General features: G+C 49.0%; 1 protein-coding gene across 5 annotated transcripts in view; it reads right to left on the bottom strand.

The window, feature by feature from the left end:
* The window catches only part of LOC115649174 (polyamine-modulated factor 1-binding protein 1-like), an 88,245-nt gene extending 66,821 nt beyond the window's left edge, over nucleotides 1–21,424 (bottom strand). For 4 of the 5 annotated variants that reach the window (XM_030557849.1, XM_030557851.1, XM_030557852.1 and 1 more), the window contains exons 1-2: nucleotides 21,138–21,424; nucleotides 3,217–3,283 (exon numbers count right to left, since the gene is read on the bottom strand). The gene's annotated coding sequence lies outside the window, so the exon portion shown is untranslated. The remainder of the gene's footprint in view (nucleotides 1–3,216; nucleotides 3,284–21,137) is intronic. The other variant, XM_030557850.1, reaches the window with a different exon arrangement.
* Between the last annotated feature and the right edge of the window lie 1,813 nt (nucleotides 21,425–23,237).

Genomic DNA, 23,237 nt, shown 5'->3' with positions numbered 1-23,237 from the left:
TCTTGAATCAGATTTTCAGACAACAGTGCAGTATTTTCTACATACGCTGTAGAAGACAGTTGGGAAGGAAAAAATATCAGGTTTTCCAACATTGGTGGGACATTGGCAATACACTAAACAAATCATTACAGATTCAAGAATCAGATATAAAAGCTTTCATTACTGTTTTTCGCTTACAATTTTTCTTTAATAACTGAAAACACTTGTTACAGGTTACAACCTTTCAAAATGGGGTCATCTCATATTTATCACACCATACTGAAAGGCTGGACATGCATCCTTAGATCTGGTTATTTCACCACACAATATGACTTTTTGTTGCTATTTCCGATAAATCAGACATAATTTATTTGATTGATACTGTGTATATTTGTAACAAAATTCTACATATAACCTAATTATGCAATTTGGTTTCCCCAGTTTTCCAGTTATTTAACTCTTTCTAGTTTTAGTCCAGGAATCAAGTTATTTTTCCTTGCACCGTACTCAGTGCTATGAGGTTTCCTCTGGAAGGTGTCAAGCCAAACTGAAATGAACTGCATATTATAGGTGATCTCAAACTAAAGACACAGTCAATAAGTATTTTTAAAACCTACATTCTCCTGTCACTGTAATATAGTTTTGTTAAACTATTTCAGTGATTTTCCAATTCCTTCGCCATGGCATGTAGATATTCCATTGAATCATCCAGAATTTTTTAAAAAATGAAAACAGACCTATGACTCTAGTACTGAATTAAAGCCATATGGACAAAATCTACCCTCTGGTACTTCAGTAGGGTTTGACAGGTGTAATTAAGGCAGAATTTAGCCCAGAAAGTTTTTAACAAAAACTTAGAATGTCTAGAGTGAAATCCTAGCCCCACTGAGGTCAATTGCAAAACTTCCACTGACTTCAAGGGGGCCAGGATTTCACCCTGGGTGGTCTTTAAAAATGTCCAGCTGTAATGCATTCTCGTTTACCAAGCACTCAAACCCACGATTTGCTGAGCACATCTACATGCATTGTTGGACTGGAGACAGAGTGCTTCTGCACCTTGCAAGACCAAGCTTTAGCAACAAGTGTGCACACAGCATTTCCCACTAATCAGATTTCACTTAACTTAGACTGACATCAGTTTCCAAACTCCACACCTAATTTATACAGCCTGTTTCTGTAGTAAAAACATCAGAGTCAAATAGTTTCTGTTTGAGGCATTGCATGACCAAAACACAAAGGCCCTGATCCTCAGGACCAGCTGTTTGATGCTTAGCACAATGATAGGGGGCACAAAGCAGTCTTAACATGGCTCAAGATCTGACCCAGATCTGCAGTGCTGGCCACAATCCTAGAGAGGACACTACACTGGTTGGACCAGAAATGTGATTCAGTATGGCTGTTCCTATGTCTGTTTTCAGCACTTACATTTAATTCATCTTAATTATTTCTAGAAAGAATTCATTATCATATCTTAATTATCAAGACACATATGCACTAGCATCCTAAGGCAGCACACAATCCTACTGCCCTTTTTCCCCTTGTCCTGCCCTTCTCAGTCATCTCTCTTTATTATCCCTTGCTGTTGTCATCGATCTAAAGTAAACTTCTGGGCAGGGAAGTAGCCATTATAAAATTATCACTCATTAATTTTATAGCTCAAAAGCCTGAAAGGCACCTTACAGGAAGACAGAGTCCTTGCCCCCAAAGACCATACAATCTTATTCATTTCTCAATATTAATACTGAAAAATATTACTGCACGTGAAATAAATGTCTGGTTCAATATCAGTTGTGAGAGGAAGGAAAGCTACATCTACTATTTATGCAAAAGCTCTAAGTATTAGGGCACGATGATTTTTTGAAGTAATTTAAAGGACAAAGTGAACATCCCTATGTAGGGAAATTTATTGGACAGATCCTCAGCAGACATAAGTTGTCACAGCCCAATGACTTCAACTATGCTACAGCAATTTACACAAATTGAGGAGGATCTGGCACTATATGCCTTTGTTCCCTTCTAATACAAACAGAATTAGCTGTAATCAAAGGTAATCTCTTTTTATTTCCGTTAAAAAGAGTAATCAATGAGATCAGCATTTCAGGCCTTTCGTCTTTTTCAGACGCTTTTCCAGAGGTTTTTGTTCAGCACAAAATTGCATTGTTTTATGAGATCTAAAATTCTGGTTCACTATGAAAATGTCACTGATCAAAGATTGTTTGCAGTATAGTACAACATTGTACTACAGTATCATGGAAGCACATGGTTAAAATTATTGTGCTCTGAAATCTATTGATAATTCTGATGGCCATAATAAAACGCTTGTAGAATTAACACTAACACAACAGCTATCAACAGAATTGAATTAACTACCCTATGAAAATGTAAGAGTCCAAAAGACAAAATAAATATGGAATATGAACGATGTGCATATTATTAAAACTGTTTAACTTGATTATACATGCAGTTTAAATATTTTCTTTCATGACTGCCTATAGCAGAAGTTTAAAATTACCCATGCAAGTTAAACATACATAGTCTTTATTTATTATTAATAGTAGTACTAAAACAACAAAATATTTCACTTCCACAGCATTTTATAGACAAGGTTTTCAAGGCATTTACAAACAATCAATGAAGCCTCACAAGGAGATAATAAGGCATCAAAATGTTAATGCCAAAATTTTCAAAAGCAATTCAGAATGTCTCATTTTGGGGGTGCCTAGCTTTAGACATCCGGGGTCTGATTTTTATAGACGCTAAAAATATACAGCCCCAGTTTCAGCAACTGGCACTGCAGATACTCAGCATCTCTAAAACACAAACTGAGTGTTCAAGGTTGGACAATCAAAATTACAGGACACCACTGAAAATTTGTGTCACAGTGACTTATACATGTTCACATTGCTAATCAGTGGCAGAGCAAGAAAGAAGTCAGAATTCCTGACTCCCAGTTGGGTGCTCTAAACACTAGACTATTCTGCCTCCATTCCAAAAAGCTAACAAAAAAAGTAAATCTACTACACTATTAGCAAGCAGAGCAGCACCATACCCATTATTATTTCAACTACTTTAATTCACCTGAAATGTAGTTTTGTGTGACTCACTATAATGAAAAATGTATTTCATAATGCACCATTTGATAATCGGAGAATAGTGTTCCTCTATAGTGATTGCAACCTTTCTGCAGATGGCATTTAGCTACAACCCAGCAGGATGTTCAATAACATATAAAATTACCTTGTTTGCTTCAGTGCCTTTTTTCTTATGAAATGTTGGTGCTATCCAGAAGGCCACAGCCAGAGTTCTATGAAAAATGTAATACTCCACGTTAAACTAGGACAAATTATATTGCCTGCCAAGCAGCCTGAGACTAAGAAAAATCATTCACACAATGAAAATTTCCAAACAAAACCAAAAGTGAGTGTCATTAAACTATCACCATTGTTTAGAAAGAGTGTGAAAAGTTCAGAAAGCAGACTCATAGCCCTAGACTCACTAGGAACCTGATCCTAAAACCACTGAAGTCAACAGTCCTATTTACCTCATCGGGCTTTGGATCAGGCCTTATAAGAATTACAATGACTAGAGAGTCCTGGGAACAGACTTTGAATCAGATGCCAGGTAAACATTACCATGTTTCATTGTTATGGGGATGTCCTATCAGCTCTATAGGTCTGCTAAGAAGAGTATACAGAGGCCTGACCAGTGTCCAGAGCAATACTGTCCTTAGCTTTTAGAGGCTAAATCTTTTAAGTGCATCACTGGGAATTCACTGTCTGTGTATGGCACCCATCTAACTATAACATACCCACTGAGGCCTGCCACTTTGTTTTGTTTATAACAACAAAATTCAGTCAACCTAAGCAAGTGCAACAACTGATTATGTAACTCACGTGTGATATGCTAATTTTTGCAGTTATATGGGCACTTTTTCATGCCTAGATCTCAAAGCACTTTGCAAAGGAGAGTAGGTATTGTTGTTCCATCTTGTGGAAGGGGAAACTGAGGCACAGACATTAAACACCTTGCCCAAAGACACAGCAAGTCAGTAGCACAGCTAGGAGTAAAACCCAGCGCTAATGGACTACCAGTCCTATGTTGTAGACATGGCTCCACTCTGCTGTGATATCTACCTGTATCAAGAAAACATATTTTACAGGGTACAAGGTATATGAATTTTGTGTTATCTTCTCAATCCTTTGCTATTCTATTTTTTATAATTTGGCCTCATCCTTATATCATTTTTCCTTTTCATTAATTAAAAAAAGTTAGTATGCTTTACTGAATTGTTAAAAACATCGAACCACACAGCATCTCGGGCCAGATTTTAAAAATGCAGATAGATGCCTAGTAAGATTTTCAAAAGCTCCTAAACAGGTTAAGTGCCTGTTTTCAATGGGAGTGAGACACAGATCTGCTTAGGCACATTTTGAAAATCCCACTAGGTGCCTATTTATATCTGTCAGTTTCTAAATCTTTGAAAAACTGTCCCATCGTTGTTACACAATTAAATTGCCTTTTTATATTATAACAGCTTTAGGTAAAGTTAGCAGAGTCCACTAAGATTTTTAGAAGGAGTGAAGTTAGTCATGCCTCTGGAGAAAAATAAATACAAATAAATGGGTATTTCAAGCCCCAGAATTCAACATTACTAATAATTCTCTTGGAATAAGTAATGTGACAAAGTTCCTCTTCTACCTTGGTGGGTCCTGCACTCATTGACAGATTTGCTCACCTCCATGATCCTCCCCAGAGTCTGGATCAATTCCTCCTGTGTCTGATCAGGAGTTGGTAGGTTTGGGGGGGAACCTGGGCCCATCCTCTACTCCGGGTTCCAGCCCAGGGCCCTGTGGACGGCAGCTGACTATAGTGCCTCTTGTAACAGCTGCATGACAGCTATAACTCCCTGGGCTACATCCCCATGGCCTCCTCCAAACACCTTCTTTATCCTCACCACAGGACCTTCCTCCTGGTGTCTGATAATGCTTGTACTCCTTAGTCCTCCAGCAGCACAGCCTCAGTCTCAGCTCCTTGTGCCTCTTGCTCCCAGCTCCTCATACGCACTTCCTCTCCTCTTCACTTGACTGGAGTGAGCTCCTTTTTAAACCCAGGTGCCCTGATTAGCCTGCCTTGACTGGCTCAGGTGATCCAATCAGCCTGTCTTAATTGGTCCTAGCAGGTTCCTGATTACTCTAGTGCAGCCCCTGCTCTGGTCACTCAGGGAACAGAAACCTGCTTCTTCAGCGGCCAGTAGATCTCCCTTCTATTCCTCTTCTGCAGAAGGAAGGAGGGAGAGGGCTGCTGCTGCTGCAGTTCCTGCTGAGCACTGGGCCCTCGCTGCTGCTCTTCCTGCTGCTCCCTTGGCTGGGCCAGACACCATCACTTCCATCCCCGCCTCCCCACTTCTCTGCTACCCTTTAGTTGGCTGGCTGCTGATCCCCTCACCCTCAACTCCTGCTGTTGCTCCACCTACAGCCCGGGGGGAGGGGGGAAGGCTGCTGGCCTGCTTCCCAGAGAAGAAGGGGAGTGAGGGGCCCTTGCTCTTGTTGCTGAGGACACCATCTGAGCGGGGTGCCTCCTGCCTGGACACCAGACCACCACCACCACCTGGAGCTGCTGGGACTACTGTGGCTGTTGCTGGGGAGCTGTTGGAGCCCCGAGGAGGAGGAGAAGAGGACCACCCACTGCTGGAAGACCACGTGAGGACCGCTGTGGAGGAGGCTTTACTGGACTGAGTCTTTTTCAAACTGTGCTCTTGTGGTGGGGGTTTGGATTGTGTCTGTTGGGGTACCAGGGGTGTGGCGTGGAGCCTGCCCCTGGTCCATCTGTGTTCTCCTTTGCCCCCACCACCATTGTTGCCCCTCCACCACCCCCGCTGGCTGTTTTCCTTCTGCTTCGGACTCCTGTCTCTGCAACTGAGCTGCTCGCCTTGCTCACCATGTCCACTTCCATCATTTGGGCCTGCAGCAGCCAAGCATTGACTTTTGCACAAGTGCCCGTGGGCGCACCATCTCTCCCGGCCCCCTGGACTGACTCCCTTTCATTTGCCACATTTGTCCGCCCCACCTGTTTCCCTCTGCAGCCCTGATAGTCCTGCCTCAGCCCTGCAGCTAGCCCCATGGTCCCTCCATCCAATTCCCAGCTCGCTCTTCCCCACCACCACCCTGTGATCCCCCAGCCCTGATTGGTCCCTTCCCTTGTGAGCCCATGCCCCCTCCCATGCGCTTGTGCCCTTCCTCCATTTGAGTTTGCCCTTGTTCGCTGCACTCCCTTATGAATCCCCTCTGAATCAGTGACCTGACACCCTCCCACCCCTAGGTCCTTGGTTGCTCCCCATGCCCCTTTAGCCTTCCCTTTTTGGCACCTTCCTCCCCTGCCTGCAGCCTAGCGGGGAGGAGTGGTCGCCTCCTCTCCCTCCCCTCCCCTCGCTGTTTGTCCCCCTCCCTGCTCTCGTTATGGAGGGGGACGCGGCGGGGGAGACTCTTCACGATGCTCCCACCGCCCCTCCTCCACCTACCCCTGTGTCCATTCCCCAGGCCTCTACCTCAAGCCCGCTGCTGGTCCACCTGCCACTGCCCCCGCTGAGGCACTGGCGGCAGCGAGTATCAGGGAGACCTCCGCTGCTGCCACGTCCCTCGCCCCTTCCAATTCGGGGGGAGCCCCCCCCAGCCGGTGGAAAAGGTCGGGGTGGGGAAAAGGGTAAGGGCCCCACTAAAAAGGCCAGGCCCTCCATCTGATACCAGGGCTACCGCCCAAACCATAGTGGCTGAGCCAGGCATCGTTGGGGGTCTCCTTCCCACTCCCCAGATCTCTGAGCCTAACCAGGAAGGGTCACCTTCCAGCGGCCCAACTACTGAGGCTCAGGATCCTACTTCTGTCCCCCTCCCCGGTTCCCCTCCTGATCCCTGCCCTACTCCTGTCCCCTGCCCTATTCCTGATACCAGCCCTGTCCTTGTCCCCTCCACCTCCCGTGCTGCCAGTGCCGCCCCTGGGGATAGCCCCCCCAGGGAGCAGCTTTAGTTGTTTTTCCCCATCCCGACCCATCAGGAGCTGCTGTTTTCCTTACGCCGCCCCGTTGAACCAGGGAGTGGGGCAGGTCGTGTGGCGTCAGCCCATCGGACGCCACGTCGGGGGTCTGCCTCCTGCCTGCCCGCCTCGGTGGGCCATGGGGCTGACAGGGGCCCCACTAAGGGACAGTCGTAGATCAGTGACCCCACCCCCCCATGCGCTGAGGGAGGAGCTGCGGGAGTTCCTCGAGGACGTCCGTGGCTCCCGGAACAAAGTCCATCTTGCGCTCCAGCGGTGGGGGGATTTCCATCAGGTCCTCCGGGCCGCGAGGGCCCTCATGGGGGAGGGTAGGAGGACCGGGAAGCAGGCCGCCGCGGCCTACCGGTGGGTCCGTGTCTTCCGTGACTCCTTACTCACCTTCGGGGTTGGTCACGGATTGCTGCGTGGCCTGCCGGAGGCCGTGGGCGTGTCTGCCAGCGAGGATCACCCCCAGCCCTCCTCATGGCGCCGATCATCCTTGCCACCTTAAACACCCGAGGCTGTAGGATGGGTCTCCGCAGGAGCCAGGTGCTCTCCTTCCTCCAGGAGGGGGGGTACTCTGTGGTTTTCCTGCAGGAGACCCATACGGATCCTGCCGCTGAAGCTAGCTGGCGGCTGGAGTGGGGGGACGGGGCCTACTTTAGCCACTTCTCTGTCTGCGCGGCTGGAGTGGCGACCCTGTTCTCCCCCGACCTACGGCCCGAGGTGCTGGGGGTCGCCGAGGCTGTGCCGGGTCGCCTGCTGCACCTCCGGGTCCGTGTGGAGGGGCTTGTGGTTAATCTCGTCAACGTTTACGCCCCGACATCAGCCCCGGAGAGGCTACATTTTTATCAGCAGGCGTCCGCCTTCCTTGGCTCCCTGGATCCTCGTGAGTGCCTGGTCCTGGGAGGGGATTTTAACACCACTCTCGAGGAAGGGGACCGCTCGGGGACCGAGCAGTGCCCGGCAGCTACGGACGTCCTCCGGGAGATTGTCGACCGCCACTCCCTGGTGGACGTCTGGCGCGACCACCACCCAGACGACGTCTCGACGTTCACCTTCGTCTGCGTGGAGGCCCATCGGTCGTGCCACTCCCGGCTGGACCGTATTTACCTGTCACGTTTCCACCTTTCACGGGCCCACTCCTCCAGCGTTCGGCCGGCCCCCTTTTCGGATCACCACCTTGCCACCGTGACGGCCTCTCTCTGCGCGGAGAGGCCGGGGCCGGCCTATTGGCACTTTAATAATAGTTTGCTGGAGGATGCGGGCTTCGTGGCGTCCTTCCGGGAGTTCTGGCTGGCCTGGCGAGGGCAGAGGCGCGCCTTTTCCTCGGCGCAGCGGTGGTGGGATCTGGGGAAGGTGCGCGCCCGGCTCTTCTGCCGTGACTACACTCGGGGTGCCAGCCGACGGAGGGATGCGGCGATAGGGCCGTTGGAGCGGGAGGTCTTGGAGCTGGAGAGGCGTCTGGCCGTCAACCCCGAGGATCCACCCCTCTGCGGAGCGTGCCGGGAGAAGCGGGAGGAGCTCCGGGCCCTCGAAGACCATCGGGCCCGGGGTGCTTTTGTTCGATCCCGCATTCACCTCCTTCGGGAGATGGATCGCGGCTCCCGCTTCTTCTACGCCCTGGAGAAAAGGAGGGGGGCCAAGAAGCACGTCACCTGCCTCCTGGCGGAGGACGGCACCCCCCTCACGGATCCGGCGGAGATGTGCCAGAGGGCCAGGGCCTTCTACGCCACTCTTTTCTCCCCGGATCCGACCGATCCTAACGCTTGCAGAGTGCTCTGGGACGGGCTCCCGACGGTCAGCACGGGCGACCGGGACCGGCAAGAGCTGCCTCTCACTCTGGCCGAGTTCTCGGAGGCCCTCCGTCACATGCCCACCAATAAATCTCCGGGCTTGGACGGGCTGACCGTGGAGTTCTACCGCGTGTTCTGGGACGTCCTCGGCCCAGACTTGGTCACCGTCTGGGCCGAGGCTTTGCAGAGCGGGGTCCTCCCTCTCTCGTGCAGGCGAGCCGTGCTGGCCTTATTGCCGAAGAGGGGGGACCTCCGCGACTTACGGAATTGGCGTCCCGTCTCGCTCCTCAGCACGGACTACAAAATTGTTGCGAAGGCCATCTCGATGCGGCTAGGGTCCGTGCTGGCGGACGTGGTCCATCCAGACCAGACCTACACCGTCCCGGGCCGCACCATCTTTGATAACTTGTATCTGGTCCGGGACCTTCTGGAATTGGGGTGTAGGGATGGTCTGTCGTTCGCCCTCTTGTCCCTGGATCAGGAGAAGGCGTTCGACCGGATGGATCACGGGTATCTCCTGGGCACTCTGCGAGCGTTCGGCTTCAGACCCCTGTTTGTGGGTTTTCTCCAGGTGCTGTACGCTTCTGCGGAGTGTCTGGTCAGGCTCAACTGGAGCCTGACCGAGTCGGTCAGCTTTGGGCGGGGAGTGCGGCAGGGGTGCCCCCTCTCGGGCCAGCTGTACACTCTGGCGATCAAGCCCTTCCTCTGTCTCCTCCGCAAGAGGTTGACGGGGTTGGTGCTTCGGGAGCTGGGGCTGCGGCTGGTCCTGTCGGCATACGCTGACGATGTGCTCCTCGTGGTCCAGGACCCGGGCGACTTGGCGCGGGTGGAGGCTTGCCAGGCTGTGTACTCAGCGGCCTCCTCCGCCCGGGTCAACTGGGTCAAGAGCTCTGGCCTGGTGGTCGGGGACGGGTGGCAGGCGAGCTCCCTCCCACCTGCGCTTCAGGCCATCAGGTGGAGCGCGGGTCCGCTGCTCTATCTCGGCGTTTACCTTTCTGCCACGCATCCGTCTCCGCCGGAGAACTGGCAGGATTTGCAGGGCAGGGTGACGGAGCGGCTCCGGAAATGGACAGGACTACTCTGGTGCCTCTCCCTTCGGGGGAGGGCACTGGTGCTTAATCAACTGGTCCTGTCCATGCTCTGGTACCGACTCAACACCCTGGTCCCGGCCCTGGGTTTCCTGGCCAACCTCCGGACTGTGATTCTGGAGTTCTTTTGGCCAGGGACGCACTGGGTCTCTGCAGGGGTCCTCCACCTGCCCCTGGAGGAGGGGGGGCAGGGCCTGAAGTGCTTACGCGCTCAGGTCCATGTCTTCCGCCTCCAGGCCCTGCAGAGGCTCCTGTTTGGTGTGGGTAGTCCGGCGTGGAGCGTATTGGCGCACACCTTCCTCCGCCGCTTCCGAGGGCTCCGATACAACCGGCAGCTCTTTTACCTCCATCCGAGAGGTCTTCCGCGAGACCTCTCGGGGCTGCCGGTCTTCTACCAAGACCTCCTCCGGACCTGGAAGCTCCTTTCAACGACCAGGTCCGTGGCGGCCACCGTGGGGGACGATCTCCTCATGGAGCCCCTGCTACACAACCCCCAGCTTCGTGTGCAGGTGGCAGAGTCCCCCGCAGTGTGCCAGAGGCTGGTCTTGGCGAGAGTCACCAGGGTCGGAGACCTCCTGGACTACGACCGGGGAAACTGGCTGGATCCCCTGACACTTGCTCAGCGCATGGGCTCTCCAGACCTCATACTTCCCGGCGCGTACTTCAGGAGGTGAAGGTTGCTTTTACTGTCCGCTGTTCGGGCCTACCTCAACCGGGTCCTGCCAGAGGGCACGCCCCGCCCACCCTCTACCCCAGGCCCCATGGACCTTTTTATCGGGCCCCCGCCCCATGGACCCAATCAGCTCCCTCACCCTTTCACTGCGAGCCAGCTGCACGATCTGCAGCCGGTTCTTTTCCAGGCCGCACCAAGGAAACAGCTGTACACGCTCGTGCTCCACACTCTCCACTACCTCACCCTCGTATCCTGCCCTGATACCAAAGGGCGGGACCTCCTGCCACCTCTTGAGGGTGAGAGGCCCTGGTGCGCCAGCTTATCCTCTGCCCTGGTCCCGAGGCCCACCGGGGATGTCAGTTGGCAGCTCCTTCATGGGGCCGTGAGCACAGGCATGTACTTGGCGCGGTTTACCCAGCTCCATCACCTGCCCTTTTTGTGGCATGACAGAGACCCTGGCGCACATTTATTTAGAGTGCGCCAGATTGCAGCCCCTGTTCCGGCTCCTCTTGAATCTTATGTTGCGTTTTTGGTTGCACTTTTCCCCTCACCTGTTTATCTACGCACTCCCTGTCCATGGCCCACCAAGTCATGGGATCTCCTTGTCAACCTCTTCTTGGCCCTGGCCAAACTAGCCATCTACAAAACCAGGGAGAGGAGATTGGCCGACGGGATTTCCTGCGACTGTGGGGCCTATTTCTGCTCCTCCGTCCGTTCACACTGTGATGATGCGGTTCTGGCGGGACCCAACTGAGCGTGCCAATTTAGGACCAATTGCTCAAACAGGGCAGTCACAGCCCAAGGCTGGGGTTTTTCCACTTCTAAGGCAAACCAAACCAGGCAGACAAAAAGGACTTCGGTTTCACCCCACTGGCTAACCACAAGTGTCACAAGCAATTTCCTTAGACACTCCAGTCTCCCAGTATCACCACCAGTGCCACCCGTCCTGGGGATGAATGGTTATGAAAACCAACACCCCAGTAAAAGAAAAAGGTTCTCTCAATCCCAAAGGACCAAGTCCCAGACCCAGGTCAATATACACATCAGATCTTACCCACAAATCACGCTGTTGCCAATCCTTTAGAATCTAAAATCTAAAGGTTTATTCATAAAGGGAAAAAGGCAGAAATGAGAGCTAGAATTGGTTACATGGTATCAATTACATCCAGTAATGGCAAAGTTCTTAGTTCAGGCTTGTAGCAGTGATGGAGTAAACTGCAGGTTTAAATCAAGTCTCTGGAGTACATCCCTCGCGGGGATGGGTCATCAGTCCTTTACGCAGAGCTTCAGTTTGTAGCAAAGTCCCTCCAGAGGTAGGAAGCAGGATTGAAGACCAAATGGAGATGAGGCATCAGCCTTATATAGGCACTTCCAGGTGTAAGAACATGTCTTTGTCCTTACTGTGGAAAATTACAGCAATATGGAGTTTAGAGTCACATGGGCAAGTCCCTGCACACCCTGCTGAGTTACAGGGCGTATCTGCCTCCTCTCAATGGGTCAATTGTGTAGCTGATGGTCCTTAGTGGGCCATCAAGCAGGCTAGGCAGAGCTAACACCAACTTGTCTGGGGTGTTTCCCAGAACTGCAGCACCAATTTGAAATACAGACAGTATACAGCCAATACTTATAACTTCAACTACATAATGATACAGACAGCATAATCATAACCAGTTACCCATAACCTGGTCTTAGACACCTTATATGACCCCCTTTACATAGGATTTGGTGCCACTACAGGACCTTGGTTGCAAACCATATTCTATATGGTCCCAGGTTATATCAATAACGTCACACACGCATCCAGGCAGAGTTCCTCTGGGCGGTGTCCGTTGGCTCCCTTGACACCTTCAAGGAGCAGTGGGCGTTGTCCGGGGTTCTCTGCTTGGTGTCCCCATCAAGTTCCCTTCATTTAGCCCTGTGACCTCACTCCCGATCCTGTTTTTTCATTAGTTGTCCTACGGAATTAGTTGGTGTCACAGACTTGTGGATCTTCCCCTTAGGGTGGGGGGAGGTCCTTTAGAAGTGGCTGGGCTTTGCCCGCCCACCTCCTGCGTACCAGTAGGGCCAGACTCCTGTACCCCACTGGTCTGGGTCTGTCACAGTAAGCATCACACATTAAGACATACCATAGTGTCTCATGGAAGTTTGCACTTTCTTGAAGGATTGGGACCAGCACTCCTCAGTGTATCTACAATTCAGAGAGCTTTTGCTGGGGAAATCCCAAAAGGTTTGGCAGCTGGGAGGAGGCAGGACTGTCACTGCAGGGGGTGGGGAGGATCTAGCTGAGGCTGGACAGCAGGAAGTGGGTAACTGCAGAATTCTGAATGGCTGATCAGTAGATAGGGAGGATACACAGCTGCTATGAAGCAGGTGGGCAAGTTTATGTAATGTGCAACTTAAACATTTGTATATGACCTGAGATTAAACATAAGAAATTTTAGGCCCCAACTTGGCAAATCACTGATACACATGCTTATTGAGGGCCTTAATACAAAAGGAAAATGTTAAAGAAATTTATGAACATCTTAAAGAAACAATTTGAAATGGAATGACTTGCGTAAGCATAAAATTAAGGCAAAAGAGAAATAGCTTGATGCTCTGCTATCTTGCCCCTTAAGTAGTCATATACACCTGTGTAAAGCTGGAGTAAAATTCTACCACTAGTGTAAGTTCCTAGAGAATTTTGATTTGGCCACATGTTCCACTTGTTTTGCACAGGTGTACAAAGGTGTAAGGCAATGGAGAATCAAGCCAAAGTATTCTAGAATTTTTCAAAGGCAATAGTTGGGCAAACTCAAGAAGTAGGCAAATACCTATCTTGGCTAGATCAATACCAAATTTTTTTTTTTTTAACTTTTAATCCACCATTCATTTCATAAATTTTGTAATTCTTTTCAAAGAACTATAAAAAAGGATAGCATGAAATTCTAAATACACAGAAATAAGTAATTATTTTGTTCTTTTGTTGTTTTCTTATTCCATATTCCACTGATGATGGAAATACCCAAATAGCGTTCATGAAGTAATAAAAGAACAGATGACAACACACTCTTCAACATTTATACTAATAATAAATAATATTTTGCATTCAAGTATATAGTGCCTTTCCCCAGAAGAACTCAAAGCACCAAGTATAGTGGTAGCAATTTTCAGAGTAGTAGCCATGTTAGTCTGTATCCGCAAAAACAACAAGAGTAGTTGTGGCACCTTAAAGAATAACAAATTTATTGTGTCAGCAGGAGAGAAAAATAACTGTTTGTAGTGGTAATGAAAATGTCCCACTATATCCTTATCTCTTTGCCAAGTGCTGGAAATGGGCCATTTTCATTACCACTACAAACAGTTATTTTTCTCTCCTGCTGACAACAGCTCATCTTAACTGATCACTCTCCTTATAAGGTGTATGGTAACACCCATTGTTTCATGTTGCTTGTGTGTGTGTATATATATCTTCCTTCTGTGTTTTCCACTACATGCATCCGATAAAGTGAGCTGCAGCCCATGAAAGCTTATGCTGCAATAAATTTGTTAATCTCTAATGTGCCACAGGTACTCCTGTTCTTTTTGGTAGGCAGTTATAACTCCTATTTTTAAAATGAGTAAACTGATGCGCAGGGATATAAAGTGACTTGCCCAAGGTTACTAAGGGTGACATGCACTCCATCCTAGTGTTGAGTCCCTGGATCCTCCAAACCCTTCCCTAGCTCATCCTCTTTGTGGCTTTGCGTGCTGGCTTGTCAAGGGCCACTAGAGACCCCTTCCATTGGGTGCTGAGGCTAGAGAGGCAAAGTTTGTGGTGCTGGGCCACCCTCAGTCTCCTGCATGGTCTCTGTGCATACTTTGGCTTAAGTGGCATAGAGGTCCACCACAAATAGATCTCACCAACAAGAAGAATAGAAGCCAGATCTCCATCCCCTGGTCTAACCTCTAGAACTGTGGTCCCCAAACTCTGGGGCACGGCCCCCCAAAGGGGGTGTAGAGGAACATCCTGGGGGCCACAGTGCAGCCCAGGCCAGCACCCATGGTGGGTCCAGCCCCACTCTGCTCCCAGCTCTGCTCTGGCCCCGCCCTGCCCCAGCTGCAGCTGCCAGCCCCCACTCCCAACCCCTGCTCTTGGCCGCCAGACCACACTCTTGGCCCCAGGCCTCCAGCCACTCTCAGCCCCCAGCCCAACTGTGACTCCGCTCCCGGCCCAGGGAAGCATGAACACATTCCATTCCAATTCTCAAGCTGTCAGTCACTCAATATATTAACTGATACAATCTTTAAAAATACAGCCAATTCCTGGGGCCAGATTAAGGCAAGGGCTTTTGGGGCTGCAGCCAAGGGCCCTGGCTCAAGGGGGACCCTGTAAAAATAAATCACAGGCAGCGACCTTCAGAGAGCTCAAGCTGCCTGGCCTGGCCCCGCACCACTCCTAGAAGTGACTTGCTGCTGACACATCTCTGAGGTCCCTGGCGGTCGAGAGACAGCTCCGCGCATTGTCCTTGCCCCCAGCACCGTACCCACAGCTGCGGGGGTGGCATTAGCGGGCACAAGCAGCACACAGAGACACGCTGTTCCCCTTCCCCTAGGGGCATGCAGAGATGTCCTGCATCCCAATCCCCTGCCCCAGATCAGAATCCCCCTCCTGTACCCCAATCCCCTGCCCCAGCCCACTCCTACACCAAACTCCCTCCCAGACCCCGCACCTCCTCTTGCATCCCAATCCCCTGCCCCAGCCCTCCCCTACACCAAACTCCCTCCAAGACCCCGCACCTCCTCTTGCATCCCAATCCCCTGCCTCAGCCCTCTCCCCCACCAAATTCCCTCCCAGGAAAAAAAGACTTGTGTACAGGGGCCCTACAAAATCTAATAGCCCCATGCCCACAGGAGAGTTAATCCAGCCCTGTCAAGTATAATTTCCAATTTTGGACCTTAGCGTCCAAAATATGGGTACTAGCATGAATTCCCCTAAGCTTAATTACCAGCTTAGATCTGATAGGCTGCCACCAATCAGGAATTTTTAGGGCCTGATACCCTCTGGTCCCCCCAAAACCTTCCCAGGGGGGCCCAAGACCCAGATTCCTTGAGTCTCACAACAAAGGGAATAAGCCATTCCCTCCCCCCTCCCTTCTTCCTCCCAGCTCCTTCCTGCCCTGAGAACACTAGGAGATCGCCTGATTCAACTTTTGAATCACCACACCAAGAGGAGTGTTACCTTCCCCCTCACCCAGAGGCAATACAAGCTGCGTGAATATAACACAAAGAGCAAATTTATCCTTCCCTTCTCCCCACCAATTCCCTTGAACCTTAACTAGGAGAAAAAAATTAAACAGGTCTTAAAAGCAAAACTTTTAATAAGAAAGAAAAAAGTAAAAGGTTTATCTCTGCACTTTAGATGGTAAACAGTTACAGGGTCCTTCAACTTATAAACAATAGAAAGAAACTTTTCCCAGCAGAAACAGAATTTAAGCTACTTCCAGCAAGTACACATATGTAAATGAAAAAAAAAGAACAACTTAAAAGACTATGACCGCCCTTTCTTACTCACAATTCTGAATAGATAAGAGACTGTAGCAGGGAGATTGGCAGAAACCTGGTTGCACCTCTAGCCCCGTCCAGGACCCAGAGAGAACAAAGCCAAACCCAAAACCCACAAACAAAGGCTTCCCTCCACGAGATTTGAAAGTATCTTGTCTTCTGATTGGTCCTCTGGTCAGGTGTTTGGGGTCCCTGTTTGTTAACCCTTGATCTGTTTATGACAAGCCCTGCCAGTTCCCAGCACATCACACATTCTCCTGCCACTTAGGTGTCTTCTCCATGTATTCCTCTCAACATATGGAGGGCAAAAATGTCACTGACTTAATTGTAGAGTTAGATGACAGTAAGATTACAAGACAAGGGATCCTTTTGTCGGTATCTTTAACACTCAGTTTATCCATGAAGAAGTGTATAAAACATAAGCTGTCAATCTTCACATGATGTAAAGCCAAATTCTACTCTCAAATGTGCTTAGATGGTGCTTAGTGAGTTCAGCATTAGTAGCATACATCCTAAATTAGATGTTTATCCTAAGAATCCACACACATCCTCCAGTGAGTCTGCTGTCCCTGACCTCTGAAGGCATAAGTTAGACAGGTACTGAGACATTCAAAAGCAATAAGGAAGTGACAAAGTAGAGGATTTAGAAACATCCTTCAGTTTAGATTTATTTTTCCCATTAGCAATACCCCAAGGGTAAGGAGGGTTAGTTCTGCACAATCTCATAACTGACAGGAATAGCACCAGCATCAAAAGAGGTTCCTGATCATCTCCGTTTTATTTTAAATAATTTGAGTAAAACATTTCTGTAATGAAAGTGTGAGTTTATCTCAGGGAGATTACAGCTATCCTGATATGAACAAATTAAAAATAAAGCTGACAGGGGAGCAGGTTTTGCATTTAACACTACTCTGTTCAGTTAAGCTATCTAAAGGTTCAAAAGATAAGGTTCACAGGAAATACATTAGAAAACAAAGATAGGTGAGTTTTGACTGAAGACCACTCAAAAAACCCAATGACCTTTTGATCTGCTTGTGAAAAATGTCCCAGTTTGTTCCCAAGAATGTTTGCAAACATGTAAAAATATAACTGAGTTCTCTCTCAGTTCATAATAAAAATGGAAGAAAGTTGTAAAATAATGGTCCAGCAACGGTATGCTCTGCACTGAACGGGAGAAACCGCTTCAATCTCAGAAGCCACTTCTCTTCTCCCTAGTCGAAATGATGAGGGAGGAAGGGGAAGGAGTCTTGTCTTACTCAATGGGAGAGTAGGCTGACAGGATCTAGTGATGGTCCTGACTAATTCTGCTCAGTCAGAAGAATAATGGACTCATATCAGACTGCACCAAGAAGCAAAAATTGTCATCCTCTCTCTCAGGACTTCCAGGGCAGCAAAGTGGGTTATATTTACACAGGGATGCCAACACTCAGAACCAAATGGCAATGCACAGTTCTTGTCATGTTAAGGTTTCCCATGATTGAAGAAATTGAATGTGTAAACTCCCTGGGCCCCAAATATTACTTCTCTTCTCTTTGCTGTCTCTTTGCCATGTATCACAGCAACGGGCCATCAGCACCCTCTTTTGTTTTAAAAACAACAATAAAAGGGCATGTAAGCCGGTCATGTCGGGGCTCGTCCCTCTCAGGCGCGGCGAGGAGCCAGGGCGCCTCCTAGCACGCTGCAGTCCGGGTAGGCTTAGCCCCTCCGCGGGTGTTGAGGGGGTACAGGGTCTGCAAACAAGGTAGAGCCCCGGCCCTCTAGCCGGGGTCGGGGCTCTCAAAGTAAATAAGCCCCAGCCCTTGGACAGGGCGGGGCAGTAACAGTTCAAGCTCAGGCCTCTAGCAGGGGCTGAGCAAACACAGTATCAGCCCAGGCCCTTGGCAGGGCAGGGCAGTAGCAGTTCAAGCTCAGGCCTCTAGCAGGGGCTGAGCAAACATAGTATCAGCCCGGGCCCTTGGCAGGGCGGGGCACCAAACACAAGTCTCGTTAGCTCTGGCCCTCTAGATCAGGACAGAGCAGTGGCAATAGGCGGGAAGAGGGGGAGTCTGCCACCGGGGGAACGCAGGCCCTCCCACTCCACTGCGTTCCAGCCCGGGGCCCTAGCAGCGGTCAAGACCCACTGCGGTCAGTGGGGATCCTGGCCACAACACACTGACATGGGTTCGGGCTCTTCAGGAGCCAAACCAGGGTCGGCTACCCCCGGGCCACTTCCGACCTCCCCCTCTCTGTGTACCTGGTCCTTGCCAACGTCGTCTGGGGGGTCCCAGACCCTGGGCTCCTCCGGGTACCGGTCGTGGGGAAGCTCAGGCCACTCCTCAGGGTATTGGGCACACGGCAGGTCAGGCCGACGTTCCTCCGGGTACCGGGTCTGAGGCAAGTCCAGCCAGTGCTCCTCGGGGTAGTGGGCGCGGTGCAGGTCCGGCCAGCGCTCCTCCGGGTAAGGGGCGCGGGGCAGATCCAGCCAGCGCTCCTCCGGGTAAGGGGCGCGGGGCAGGTCCGGCCAGCGCTCCTCCGGGTAGTGGGCGCGGGGCAGGCTGGGCCCGGCGGGAGCCCGGGCACCAGCGTCTGTCCTCTCCGGCAGCCTGCACCCAACTGAGCGCTGGGGCCGGGCTTTTATACTTCCTGTCCCGCCCCTTGACTTCCGGGGGGCGGGGACGGGCAGTGCTGGCTCCGCCCACTGAGGCACCTGCTCTGGCTCGTCCCTCTCAGGCGCGGCGGGGAGCCAGGGCGCCTCCTTACAGGGCATATAAAGGCTTAAATAAGTGAATTCTTGAGGTTTTAGGAGTGGTTACATGTTGGATTTATCATCCCTGACAACAATAATCTTTTAAGAAGACCAATCAAATTCTTTAAAGAATCTTTTCATAATTTTAGTTCTTTACTCTCCCTTTCAGTGTCCAATGCTGCCCTCATCACTCAGACAAAACAGTCACTGAACTCAAGGTCAGGCCCTCAAATATGGATTTTTTAAAACCCTCTCCCCTTTGCTGTCTTAAAACATTACTGTATCATCTGAATTCGGATAATAGAGCCAGTATTTTTAACAATATTTCTTTCAAACATTTTTTCTCACCTCTTTTTCCCCTTTTTTGTAAGTACCCTTGGAATAGCTCATTGATATTGGCTTTTCTTCCTATTAACCCTACTCATTTAGTTTCAGTGTCCTTTTAATTTATCTGCTTAAGAGTCTTATAGACTTTTTCAGGAAGGAGTTTCTTTTGTAGGATTGAGCCCAAATTCTGGCCTTTGTTGACAGTTTCAGCTGAGACACCAGCATTTGACTGGACATGGAAACTGAACTACACTCTCATTTCTAGAGTTATTCCCTTCAGGTCACAGGTAAGGCACACTAGTGGGGCTGTGTTTTAGAATACACAATAAAAGCAGCAAAGAATCCTGTGGCACCTTATAGACTAACAGACGTTTTGGAGCATGAGCTTTCGTGGGTGAATACCCTCTTCGTCGGATGCATCCGACGAAATCCAACGAAGTGGGTATTCACCCACGAAAGCTCATGCTCCAAACCGTCTGTTAGTCTATAAGGTGCCACAGGATTCTTTGCTGCTTTTACAGATCCAGACTAACACGGCTACCCCTCTGATACAGAATACACAATGTGGCTCCTAGATTTGTGGTTAAACTAAAATAATGAGGAAGTGCTGGTAGTGTCTCCCTAAAGTATCACACATACTTTGAAAGCCTACCCTGCTTTCAGTTTTGGCAGCTAATACGACTGCAGTGAATTTACAAACCTTAGTAGTACTGGGCATAGGGGTTATTTAAGACTAGAGATATTGCCATGAAGGAGAAAAATGGACTTGGTATCACTTATGGCACTACTGACCCTGTCAATAATCAAGTGATTAGTAGTGGCAGCACTTGTGAGGAATTCTGAAGGCAGTTCTGTCCCTATTCCTCCTACTGGGTGTCACCTTCATGATAAGGCACCTACAGAGATCAAGCAAGGATTAGCAAGAGGAAAGGAGCCATCAAGAAGATAAAAGCATTCTCATTCTTTTAACACTGTTATATGTGAACCTGAAAAAACACTGTGGATTCTTCTCATCAACACTGCTACTCCTGCTACAAAGAGCAATCAGAGTGTATTCTCTGTCATAAAGACTAATTGTACAGCACAGCTGGAGTCTGTATTCACAGCACCCTCACATCCCAAGGTCTCTAGGCTTACGACTAAACTAGTCAGCTGGTTGATTGTCCCATCTACCCCTCAACAGAAGTGTAAGGATAGCAGAGATCTGTGTAAACTCCTAGAGTAAACACAACTGTCTCAGTTGCAGGCTTGGTAAACAAATTTTTGGCAGGATGGTAGCCACACAAAAAAAAAACTAAGCACAAAAAAGGCAGCAGGATGAAAAAAACCTCAATTGGTATAGAAAGAAAGATGTATCTGAAAATGATCTGTGAACATCCAAATTATTATAATAATAGGAAGAATACTTTGCATGTATTTCTCATCCAAGAATTCAAGCTATGACTGCATTATTTAGATATTTTTCATCTTTTATCTTATATGTTTGGAAAAGATACAGATAAAATGTGTTTAATTTTTTTTTAATTTCATGCAGGTATAGTTTAATTTCTCTTTTGCTCAGAAATTATCAGAACACAGTTCATTCTCTGATAACATGAAGCCTTGGTTAGTTTGCAGGTAGATCGACCCAACGGAAATATTTTAAACAAAGTGTAGTTAGATACATAATTTAAAGACAAGTGATTACAGGTACTTTTCATAAAGTTACTAATTTTTAAAATAACCACATATTTGTACAGGACCGCACAGACACACACACGTTCACACCACACATGAACGCACAATCCACACAGATGCACGCTCAGCTCACACCCCGCTACATACATTCACACCGCACACGGAGGCAGACACGCCTGCGCACGTACCCAGCCATGCAGACACCCAGTACATGCCCGGACATTAAGACACACACACGCATTTGCACCTATACACACGGCGCGCATCCACATAAACACGCAGACACATGCTGCCCCGGCTCTGTGCCTGCCTCCCTCCCGTACCGTGTCCTGGAGCTTTTTCCTGCGGCCGTCGGAGACTCCCGACTTGTGTGTGGGCTGAACCTGCGCCGCCGGCTCCTGGGCTGGGGTGCGGCCGCTGCTACCAGCACGAGAGCCGGGGGCCGGGCTCCGATCCCCCGGGCGCCGTCGCACTGAGCAGGGACAGGCTCTGCACGCGCCCTCCTACCCACCAGAGCGCAGCGTGCGCCTGAGCGGAGCAGGCGGGCTCCTTCCGCGCGCCTCTCCCTGCAGCCTCCTGTGGGGGAGCGGGGGTTGCTGCTGCATCAGGCTGTGGGAAGCTCTGAGGGGAACTTCCCTGTATTCCCTGAACCACTCTCAGCAAAACCCTTCCCTTGCTCCTGCCTCCCCCACCCACTGACTGAAAATGATCCTCCTCCAAATGGGGGGATTCTCCTGCCTCCAGACAATGGGAGTGGCTTGTGGCAGGCCTGGCAGAAGTGCTACCCCCTTGCCCCCAACCCACACACCCTTGAGGGGACTGAACCCTCCAGACTCATTACAGCATTGGTAACCAGCTGTTAGAAATGCTAGACCCCACTCATGCATGCCCAATGGGGAAGCATCTTGGACCCATGAGAGGTGCCCTAGGGTAGTCTATCCTCCGGGATTGGCCTGGAGTCTCCCAGAATCAGCATCTATCTCCTGGTGACCATTGAAAACAATCCAGGAGATTTTAATAGGATATTTTATAAAAATGACATTACATCATTGGGGGTGGGCAGGGAATCTCCCGGAATAGCTTCAGTCAGGGTTGGCAACCCTAACCACCTGCATATGGAGGGCAACATCCACAGATGCCACCATTTCACCCTCAAAATGCTCAGCGCTTACAACTGAAGGGGAACCAGGCCTACATTTTGCCCCCATTCTGAAGGCCAAGAAGAAGGGAGAATTAGAGGGGACCAAGAAGGGCAGTCGGAGACAGTCTAAGGGGGGCAGGTGGAGGAGAATAAAAGGGAGGTAGAAATGGAACTTGAGAAGGGGGTTGGTTGTGGAAGAGATTGCCCAGAGTAAGAAAGGGAGAAAAGAAAGAAAGAGGGGAAAGTGAGGAGAAAGACCAGTATCAGAAGAGAAAACAAATATCAGGAAGAAAAATAGGTTTGAGAGAAACATAAAAGGGATGAAAAATTAACTTGAGTGAAAACCTGGACACTGAAGAAGAAAGAACAAATATTGCTTAAGAATAGCAGATAGTAGGAAGGGGGAAGGAGAACAAACTAGGGGAGCAGTACCTTTTGGTAAAATTGCATGGAAAGTTTGTTTTTTACAATAGTTTAGATCTATCATTTATGGGTGATTTGGTTATTTGTAGCAAAAAAATCTTAATTTTTTTCCAACTTCGGACAGGAAGGGGGGGAAATAAATTTGAATCAATTTGGCAGTTATGCAAGCAGGAGGCTTTAACCTAAAATAATAGCATCTCTCTAAAAGTGCCCTGGTTATTGCCACAGTGATACTGTCATTTTAAACCCTGGTTTTCGGGCACATATAACTTTCTCCAAAATTTCCCCTTTGAACAGAAATTTTTCCTGTTTGTCTTTATTACCAAATGAAAATTTGGAGGGACATTTGATATAATCCTTTTTGGCCCTTTTTGACATATTTGAACATAATCCCTAGAGTTTTTCATTAATTAAAATATTTCTGAACTGCTATTCCAGATTGGCTTTTTAAAGTTTATTTATTTATTTATTGTATTTGGTAATTCCAAAATTTTAAACTCACTATGTACTTTGTCCTCATTTAGGATGTGAGAGCTTTTGCCAATCTTAATAAATTTAGCCCCCACCAACCCTGATTTAAAATTACACATTTCTGTTTAGGGCACAGTACATAGTGGGTAAAACAGCATATAAAAGTGGATTCAAATGTATATTTATTTGACTGTCCAATCATACAGCCCAAATTATACACCAAACTCTTTGCTTTTCTTTGAAGTAAACCAAAGACAAAACCCAATGTTAATACAACCTTATCCTTGAGATTTTGCAAACACAAAGTCAGGAAATTCAAAGTTGTGATTCCTGGCCTCCTTCAGTACCCCATAACTCACCCATAATGCACAGATATAATAAGGCATAT

The sequence above is a fragment of the Gopherus evgoodei genome, chromosome 3 (assembly GCF_007399415.2).
Source record: "Gopherus evgoodei ecotype Sinaloan lineage chromosome 3, rGopEvg1_v1.p, whole genome shotgun sequence".
NCBI classification, from domain to species: Eukaryota; Metazoa; Chordata; order Testudines; family Testudinidae; genus Gopherus; species Gopherus evgoodei.
This window is presented reverse-complemented; position numbering and strand designations above follow the sequence as displayed.